Below are 9,021 nucleotides of genomic sequence, written 5' to 3'. Positions count from 1 at the left end.
CCTACACCTCAGGAGAATGCAAATGCAACTCTTCCTTGCTACAGAATAGCGTTTCTAGATGTCTACGTATCGAAGCAATGGAGTTATAATGCTTCATAAAATGCCATATCGTATCTTATTACGATGTCTCATAATAAAATGTCATATCAATGCAACGCGATGTATATCTCGTCTACACTACAGAAAAATGTAAATGCGACACTTACTTAAAACAAAATAGCGTTTCTAGATGTCAACGTACTGAAGCAATAGAGTTCTAATTCTTTATAAGACGCGATATCGCATCTCATTTCTATGTTTCATGATAAGATGCAATATTCAATACAACGCGTTATGTATACCTCAACGATAATAAAAGAATCTAAATGCAACTCTTCCTTGCTACGGAGTAGTGTTTCTAGATGTCTATGCATCGAAGCAATAGAGTTTAAGTTCTTCATAAAACGAGATATAGCATCTCATTTCCATATCTCATGAAATTCGTACATTGACGATAGTTTGACCAAAAAATTCCAACCGAGAGTTAAAGTTCGTACATTAACGATAGTTTGACCTAAAAATTCCCATATTTCATATATACTCGACAGTTTGGAGAAAAAAATTCCAACCTAGGGTTAAAATTCGTTTATTCACGATTGTTTGACAAAAAGATTTCAACCAAGAGTTAAAATTTGAATATTGACAGTAGTTTGAAGAAAAGAATCCTACCGAGAGTTAATAATCGTACATTGACGATAGTTTGGAAAAAAGAATGCCGAGCGAGAGTTAGAAATCGTCCGCGGTAGCTTGAAAAAGTTCCGAGAGGGAGTTTATATTCCCACCTAGAGGTACAGATCGACCGTGGGACTTGGAAAATTTACGCGACGAAAAAATTCAATCGCGTTCTTTGGCTATTTTCTCATTAATTAAACCGTTGACCTGTAAATTTTTTTTGAAAAACCTTAATAAAACCTATTGATTGTACTTACCGTAGCATTGTTTAATCGAATTCATTATTTTTGTTCGTTTGGAAACGACACTGCCGGAGGTTTTTTGCGATTTGTCGATAATTTTTATTTATAATCAAATGGTATTTTTTAATAATATTGCTTAATTTAATAGTAGTAATCGATCGTACGTATTAGATTTTCGATATTTCTTTTCTTTCGTTTTTTCGAATTTTGCAACTGCTTTTTTTCTATGTTCTGATCGATTTTTTGTTATATCTCGAAAATATGTTTATTCATCAATGTTTAATAGGTCTACATAATTTCCGTGCATAAAAGTTCAACGTCAATAGGATTTTATACGTGTGTTCGCCGCGCGACTAAGTTACAACGGTCTCTCCGGACGGTCTGTTGCCGCGCGAGTTTACCACCGTAAGCGCCCGTGCGTCGGCCCGCGCGGCGCCGGCCGTTTCGTATCTGTAAGGAGACTCGCCGGCTGGAGCCGGCCAGCCGGAATAGCGCTCGGGCGTGTGGCTATTCTATGACCTCGGTTGAGAAGCAGTCCACCGCTCCTCGAGAATACATTCTCGACTGCTCTGTGCCGTGTCGGTGATCGAATTTTTCTCCATACTGCATGGCCACGGGTCGGAATCTTTGACCGAATGTCCCAATTGTTGCAAGCGTCCTAAGGCGGCGTTGGTGACTTTTTATGCGAGTTTTTCAAACTCGGGTATAAATTGTACCACCCTTGTATCAATTCTGGAACTTTGGAATCCGAGTTCTCGAACCAACAAAGTTTAAAATTAACAAAATGACAAAATGGACGTGACAACGTGTACGAAATGTCCAGTACACTAAGAGAGCGTGGATTTATATATACCTATCCAGTCTCCAAAAAGCTAAAATGCTAAAGTGCTAAAATACAGGAAAAGCCTGAATAATAATATACGTTGACCATAACACTCGAATATATAAATTGACCATAACACTGAAATATATATATAACCCGCAAATAAAAAACCATAAAAATGAAACCGCTCGAACGAAAATTTCCTGATCACGAACCCGTTAAGGGGACGGATGGTATGTGGCATTTACGACACAAATATGTTGTTGCAGCCAGAGCAGGCCCGATACGAACTTCCAAAAGGTGTCCCGTGTAGATTGTCCAGCGCGCACTTTATACGCGCCAGCTCGCTTGCGATGGGCGAGATACAAAATATACTTCAACGTGACACAATTGTACGCGCTTGCCCATCGTCGATGCCCAGCATGTTCTCGCAAGAGATGTTCGTGCTATAAACGATGGTAAAGGTCTAAGAGAGATATTTTTCAGCGTGACGCGATTGTCCGCGCTTCCTCGCCTGGATGACCAGCATGTTCTCTGTATGCGCTATTTTAATGCCCAGCGTGAAAGAGATGTCCGTGCTTTCGGCGATCATTAACTGCCCAGCGTGAAAATTGCATACGCGCTTGCATCGTCGATGCCCAGCATGTTCTCGCAAGAGATGTCGGTGCTATAGACGATTAAAGGTATATATCTCTCGAAAAATCAGCGTGAAATTTGTATACGCGCTTCCTCGTTGCTGCACGTCGATGGTCTCGCGAGAGATCTCCGTGCGGTAGACGATGTATATTTCAGCGCGAAGTGTATACGCGCTTCCTCGACCGGTTCAGTTGGAAGGCATATAAGATCTTTTACATTGAAAACCACAACAAATGGGAACTGTACGATTCGAATGGGGAGGGTGCAATACCTCGGCGAAATTGGTTGAAGTTATGTATTTTCGACGTAGCGTATTGTCACCGAAATAAATAATGTGCTCGAGCGAGATCCGAAAGAGATCCGTTAGCCGCATTCACTGACGATAACAAAGTTATGCGAACGATGTTCATGAACATAACTAAACGGTATCGCCGTTCACGAACGAGCGATACTGATATATATATGCCACTACATATAATATAATACGATTTGTATCGTCGATCAGTGTCTCGGGGAGAACCGACGATGTTTGGAGGAACTACTATGAACGATGTGACGATGGTGAGAGAAAGTTAAAGAGGAGGAGTAACGAATAGTACGGTTCCCTGGTTGATCCTGCCAGTAGTCATATGCTTGTCTCAAAGATTAAGCCATGCATGTCTCAGTACATACCGAAATAAGATGAAACCGCGAATGACTCACTAAATCAGTTATGGTTTCTTAGATTGTACACGAAATTACTTGGATAACTGTGGTAATTCTAGAGCTAATACATGCAAATCAGAATTCCGACCAGAGATGGAAGGAATGCTTTTATTAGATTAAAACCAATCGGTGGCGTGCGGTTCGTCCGTGCGTCGATCGTTTGCTTTGGTGACTCTGAATAACCCACAGCTGATCGCACGGTCATTTAGCACCGGCGACGAATCTTTCAAATGTCTGCCTTATCAACTGTCGATGGTAGGTTCCGCGCCTACCATGGTTGTAACGGGTAACGGGGAATCAAGGTTCGATTCCGGAGAGGAAGCCTGAGAAACAGCTACCACATCCAAGGAAGGCAGCAGGCGCGCAAATTACCCGCACGGGGAGGTAGTGACGAAAAATAACGATACGGGACTCATCCGAGGCCCCGTAATCGGAATGAGTACACTTTAAATCCTTTAGCAAGGATTAATTGGAGGGCAAGTCTGGTGCCAGCAGCCGCGGTAATTCCAGCTCCAATAGCGTATATTAAAGTTGTTGCGGTTAAAAAGCTCGTAGTTGAATCTGTGTGTCACAGTGTCGGTTCACCGCTCGCGGTGTTTAACTGGCATTATGTGATACGTCCTACCCGTGGGCTTAGCCTTTTCGGGGGAGGTCCAGCAGGCATCCCATCGCGGTGCTCTTCACTGAGTGTCGAGGTGGGCCGGTACGTTTACTTTGAATAAATTAGAGTGCTTAAAGCAGGCTATCTTTGCCTGAATACTATGTGCATGGAATAATGGAATAGGACCTCGGTTCTATTTTGTTGGTTTCCGGAACCCCGAGGTAATAATTAATGGGGACAGATGGGGGCATTCATATTGCGACGTTAGAGGTGGAATTCTTGGATCGTCGCAAGACGGACTAAAGCGAAAGCATTTGCCAAAAATGTTTTCATTAATCAAGAACGAAAGTTAGAGGTTCGAAGGCGATCAGATACCGCCCTAGTTCTAACCATAAACGATGCCAACCAGCGATCCGCCGATGTTCCTCCGATGACTCGGCGGGCAGCTTCCGGGAAATCAAAGTTTTTGGGTTCCGGGGGAAGTATGGTTGCAAAGCTGAAACTTAAAGGAATTGACGGAAGGACACCACCAGGAGTGGAGCCTGCAGCTTAATTTGACTCAACACGGGAAACCTCACCAGGCCCAGACACAGGAAGGATTGACAGATTGAGAGCTCTTTCTTGATTCGGTGGGAGGTGGTGCATGGCCGTTCTTAGTTGGTGGAGCGATTTGTCTGGTTAATTGCGATAACGAACGAGACTCTAGCCTCTTAAATAGACTAACTTATGGTATCTCGAAGGCCCCCGGCTTCGGCCGGTGGGTTTTTACTACCAACGTACAAACAAATCTTCTTAGAGGGAGAGGCGGTTTTTAGCCGCACGAGATTGAGCAATAACAGGTCTGCGATGCCCTTAGATGTTCTGGGCCGCACGCGCGCTACACTGAAGGAATCAGCGTGTTTTCCTTGATCGAAAGGCCCGGGTAACCCGTTGAACCTCCTTCGTGCTAGAGATTGGGGCTTGCGATTATTCCCCATGAACGAAGAATTCCCAGTAAGCGCGAGTCATAAGCTCGCGTTGATTACGTCCCTGCCCTTTGTACACACCGCCCGTCGCTACTACCAATTGAATTATTTAGTGAGGTCTTCGGACTGGTGCGCGGCCAATGCCTCGGCATTGCCGATATTATCGGGAAGATGACCAGACTTGATTATTTAGAGGAAGTAAAAGACGTAACAAGGTTTCCGTAGGTGAACCTGCGGAAGGATCATTAACGAAAATACGTTAAAAATGAAAGAATGTGTGATATACATAATACGATATATATATATATATATATATATATATATATATATATATATATATATATTGATGTGAAGGAAGAATCATTATGAAAATAAAAAGTCGTTTATCGGCCACAAATCGTAGCAAATACTTAAAGAACCCTCGCTTCGTTCGCACAATGCCCGGAGAACGTTGTATTACGTGCGGAGGCGTCAAGCCTCCCGTTTTGCGCGTCTCTCCGTGTTGGCATGGCAGTCGATCGGAGCGAGGAAGCCGAGCTCTTTCGGGAATTGCATACTTACGTACAAAAATAAAGTGCTCTAGCGTGTGGTCTTCGTGACCCGCGGCACGGGCAAAAAATGACAAACAATAACGTGCTCTCGCGTGTGGTCCTCGTGACCCACGGCACGGAAAAATAACAAACAATAACGTGCTCTCGCGTGTGGTCTTCGTGACCCGCGGCACGGAAAAATGAAAAAAAAATAATGTGCTCCAACGAGCCGCATCCACTGCACTGCCATACGAACAGAAACATTACATCCAGTGCCCTTAGTATGCAACTCCGCCTCGTGTCAGAGAGATCGAGCCGTCCGATACTTTGGAGATTGTACGTAAACCGGAACTATATTCGTTCCGAAATAAAAATTATAAGAGTCCAGATATATGGATGAAACAAACGCAAAGCGTATGCAGCAAAGAATAATCTTCCTTCGGTCGAGATCCGTCATATTCGGAGAGGAATAACATTCGTCGCAGCAGCCTCGTTGTCGAGAGTCTGAAACCCGCCGTTGCGAGATCGAATTTTACGTGCTCGCTTCGCGTTGCCGGGAACCAAGTATAGACCGCTCGAGGCCCATATACGACAAGTCCCAACGAATTTTTACCCGAACGAAGAGAACGTACCGTCGACACGACCCTCGAATTTTTCGCAGGATCGCGTGTCGACCCGTTCTCTCCTATCTGTCGATCGTATTTGTACCGTTCCGTTCGGAGGGGACGATACGTCGCGCAAGCCTCGTTGTCGAGAGTCTGAAACACTCAAGCGTCCGTTGCCGTGCTCTTATGAATCATTTATGTTCGCTTCGCGGCGTTGGGGTTAAAACATAGACCGCTTGAGGCTGTACGGCGAGTCCCAACGAATTTTTACCCGAACGAGAGAGAGTACGTACGTACAGTCGTCGACCTCGAATTCTCGCAGGTTTCGCGTCGTCGTCACCGCTCTCATATCAGTCGATCGTACCGTTCCGTTCGGAGGGGACGATTCGTCGCTCGCGCCCAAGCCTCGTTGTCGAGAGTCTGAAAGAAACCCGCCGTTGCGAGATCGAATAATTTTATACTCGCTTCGTGTTGCCGGGGAAAACTCTTATAGACCGCCTCGAGACTCTGCACGAAGACGACGAGTGTCCCATCGATCATAAAATTGTTATGTTCACCCGAAAGAGAGCGTCTTGACGATCTCGAAAGCAATACGCCACTGGGTGTTTGGTTTTTTTTCTTCTCAGTTCGACGCGCACGTTCGTTCCAGAGGGGACGATTCCGCGTTGCCCGTTGTCCTCGTTGTCGAGAGTCTGTAATCCCGCCGTTGCGAGCTCGAACAGTTTATGCTCGCTTCGCGTTGCCGGGAGGAAAAAGACCGCCTCGAGGCTGCTGGTACGCGGAGGAGTCCTAACGAATTTTTGAAAGATTTTTTTCTCTTCATACCTGGACGCGCGTGTGCATTTTTCGTAACTTTGAGGGAGACCATACGCGTCAACCATCGGCGTATGCGTTTCATCCGTAGGACCGATATATCGTGTCGCCTCGAACTTCGTCGAGCAGTGAAAGCCGCCACGGTTCGGCGACGCCCGCGTCTCTTTCACCGGAGACGTTTGGGTATCGACTTGTTCGAACTTTAGTACCAAGAGACTTAAAGATCAACAAAATATACATATACGATTACCCTGAATGGTGGATCACTTGGCTCGTGGGTCGATGAAGAACGCAACTAATTGCGCGTCAACGTGTGAACTGCAGGATACATGAACATCGACATTTCGAACGCACATTGCGGTCCACGGATACAATTCCTGGACCACGCCTAGCTGAGGGTCGTTCACGTAACCAGAATACTGCTTGCGTTGCGTTTCGTCGAATCTTTTTTCCCTACGGTGCTCGAATCTGCCCGCCGTCGTTCATTCTCGAATTAAATTACAAACGTTTTTGAGTTCGGGCGGCACCAAGAAAGGGAGGAAGAGGAGCGATACGCGACGTACGAGCGATCGTTGGACGTTCGTCCGAGTCGTCTGTGGCCGTGCCGAGGCAATCTGCGTTTGGCAACGTGTGTACGCGTGCGGCGTGCGTAAACGCGTTCACGGAACTCGACGGTGTGTCGATCACGAACTCGCGTGAGTTCTTCGCAGCGTCGTGAGTCGTCCGTTAAACGGACGACCGCCCACGGGAACCGCTTCGTGTTTCGATCGCCGATTTTGTTCCGCGTTCCGAATTCGCACACCCGCCACACGCATCGCCTTCGCCTAACCTTTAGCGCACGATACGAACATGCCGCGCGCTCGACGTCGTTTAAAATAAATTGTTTTTTTCACGCCGCAAGACCGAGGGAGAATTCTCGGTCGAGAGAGAAGAGATATACAAGAGAGAGAGCGACATCGTTGTAACGCGAAGGACGATGATGCGCATCCGATCCTTCGAAGTTCTCCTCGTACAGCCCCAGGGTGTTCGATCAGAATAACCCGTTCTCTCTGTTGTCTCCGCGCGTGTATACCATGTTTCCGCAAGGGAAGAAAAGATCTCTCGCGCGGACCGTCACTCGAACATAGGCCGTCGTTGCGCCCGTAGCGTCGCAACGTTTCTGGCCTGTGACGCGTGTCCGCGCTTCGGAGATCTCCCGAAGCGAAACTCGAATCGGTAACACGCGCGATAAAGGAGAGAGTTTTCAGAGCAGATACGGGAAGATTGGCTCCCCTTTGGCGAGGCTCGAGTTTTTCTTCGACGAGGTGCCGCCTCGGTGCCGCAAGATACTACTGCCCTACTTCGTGATCATCGAGTGCGTTGGTCACCCCATGTCTTCGTTGTCGAGACGGGACCGCGCGACCAAAAGCCGGTCATCCAGTCCCCGGAAGCGCAGCTTGCGCTACGATCGCATCGTACGCTTTTCCACGCGTGCGTTCCCTTTTATTTCCCGCTCACGCGGCAGAGAGATTCATGCGGGCGCTCCATCTCGGCCTGTCCTTCGTTCTGAAGGATCAGGGTAATAAAATCGGGGGAAAAGGATTCGCTCCGTTTCGATCTCTGCGTATTACTAAGCGGAGGAAAAGAAACTAACCAGGATTTCCTTAGTAGCTGCGAGCGAACAGGAATGAGCCCAGCACTGAATCATGCGGTTCCGCCGCTGGGAAATGTAGTGTTCGGGAGGATCCGTTTATCCCGAGACAACGAACCGCGTCCAAGTCCATCTTGAATGGGGCCATTTACACACAGAGGGTGACAGGCCCGTAGCGACCGGTACACGTTTCGGGAGGATCTCTCCTTAGAGTCGAGTTGCTTGAGAGTGCAGCCCGAAGTGGGTGGTGAACTCCATCTAAGGCTAAATACGACCACGAGGCCGATTGCGAACAAGTACCGTGAGGGAAAGTTGAAAAGAACTTTGAAGAAAGAGTTCAAGAGTACGTGAAACCGTTCAGGGGTAAACCTGAGAAACCCAAAAGATCGAATGGAGAGATTCATCGATGACGATACTGGCTCCCGATGGCGCGCGATGCCTCGGTGGTACCCTCGCGGTACCACGGCGAGCGGTACGCCGCCATCGGCGAACGTTCCGGTGATGTAGTCGTGCACTTCTCCCCTAGTAGAACGTCGCGACCCGTTACGCGTCGGTCTACGGCCCGAGTGAGCGCCTGGCGTCGCAATCTTGTGCACGCGGCAGACCCTCGGTCGCCGGGCCGGCTGCGCGACGGTACTCGTACGGTATCGGGCCGCAACCAATCTATTCTTGAATGTATGTACGTCTAGCCCGCCGCAAGCTCGGTCAGACTACCCGGTGGTACGGACTTTGCGCCGGCGCCGGGCCTGGCCAGCTGTTA

The 9,021-nt window shown here is 47.6% G+C and overlaps 2 non-coding genes across 2 annotated transcripts; both read left to right on the top strand.

Moving 5' to 3' along the window:
- Positions 1-3,014: 3,014 nt before the first annotated feature.
- Positions 3,015-4,931, top strand: LOC143432178 (small subunit ribosomal RNA). Its single transcript, XR_013102912.1, has one exon. It is a non-coding gene; the product is annotated as a small subunit ribosomal RNA (ribosomal RNA).
- A 1,947-nt stretch (positions 4,932-6,878) lies between these two features.
- LOC143432176 (5.8S ribosomal RNA) lies at positions 6,879-7,033 on the top strand. Its single transcript, XR_013102910.1, has one exon. It is a non-coding gene; the product is annotated as a 5.8S ribosomal RNA (ribosomal RNA).
- Positions 7,034-9,021: the final 1,988 nt, after the last annotated feature.

This window comes from Xylocopa sonorina, unplaced genomic scaffold, assembly GCF_050948175.1.
Source record: "Xylocopa sonorina isolate GNS202 unplaced genomic scaffold, iyXylSono1_principal scaffold0047, whole genome shotgun sequence".
NCBI lineage: Eukaryota > Metazoa > Arthropoda > Insecta > Hymenoptera > Apidae > Xylocopa > Xylocopa sonorina.
This window is presented reverse-complemented; position numbering and strand designations above follow the sequence as displayed.